Here is a 926-nt window from a genome sequence, read left to right as displayed (position 1 = left end):
TGGCTTGTGCAAACTCTTGCACAAGAGCAGGGCGCAGGGCACTGCTGAGTCAACGGGAGAAGTGCCCAGCTCTCCCCAGGTGCTGGGTGGCCCCAGCAGGGCCTGCGTGGATGAGGCTGGGTGGCTTCTCCGGAGCAGGGAGAGGTGGCCAAGGGACTCGGGCTCATGCGTGGTTGAGGGTCACCATGTGTGTGGGCTCTGGCAGCCAGGCCAGGCCTGGGCCTAGACCAGCCAGTGGGGCTTGTGGTGTGGTTGTCGCCCCCCGAACCCTGATGGACACCACAGGATTCTTGTTGCACCCAGGAGGTCCCGTGAACCCAAGGATCATCCAGGCCACTCCATCAGGGCACCAAGAGGAGCCTGGGGGCAGCTCTGGGAGGTGTCTGCCCCATGGCATGGTGATGATGAAGCAGGGTGCCCAGAGAGAGAGCAGGATTAGGAGGTCCCCTCAACATCCCTCCTGGGTGCTCCATGGCCCTGCAGGGCACCCTGGGGCTGCAGTGAGCTCCTGTGTGTGCAGGGGGGGCCAGAGGGTGCAGGGCCCCCGGGGGGGGGCAGGCCTGGTCTCCCTCCCCAGGGAGCAAAAGGGCAGCCTGCAGGTTTTGGGGACAACAGGACGCAGCATTGATTTTTATGATCCACGACTGGGGATTAATTCCTCTAAAGAGGGCATCGGTGCCCGACCAGGTGGCTGCTGTTGTCGCTGTTTATTTTATTTTATTTTATTTTATTTTATTTTATTTTATTTTATTTTATTCTTTTTAAGTGTGCATGACGCAGAGACAGGCTTGGGGGGGCCCCGCCGCCCCCTGCAGCAGCGCCGGGCTGGGGTCTGCGGGTGGCGACGGCCGGCGGGGCCGCGCAGGAAAACTGCTCCGGTGCCTTCCCCGCGGCTCGCTGCTGTTTTCCCTCCTCCCCCCACTCCC

Source organism: Apteryx rowi, unplaced genomic scaffold, assembly GCF_003343035.1.
Source record: "Apteryx rowi isolate R43461 unplaced genomic scaffold, aptRow1 scaffold_29, whole genome shotgun sequence".
Lineage (NCBI taxonomy): Eukaryota > Metazoa > Chordata > Aves > Apterygiformes > Apterygidae > Apteryx > Apteryx rowi.
Note: the sequence above shows the minus strand (reverse complement) of the source record.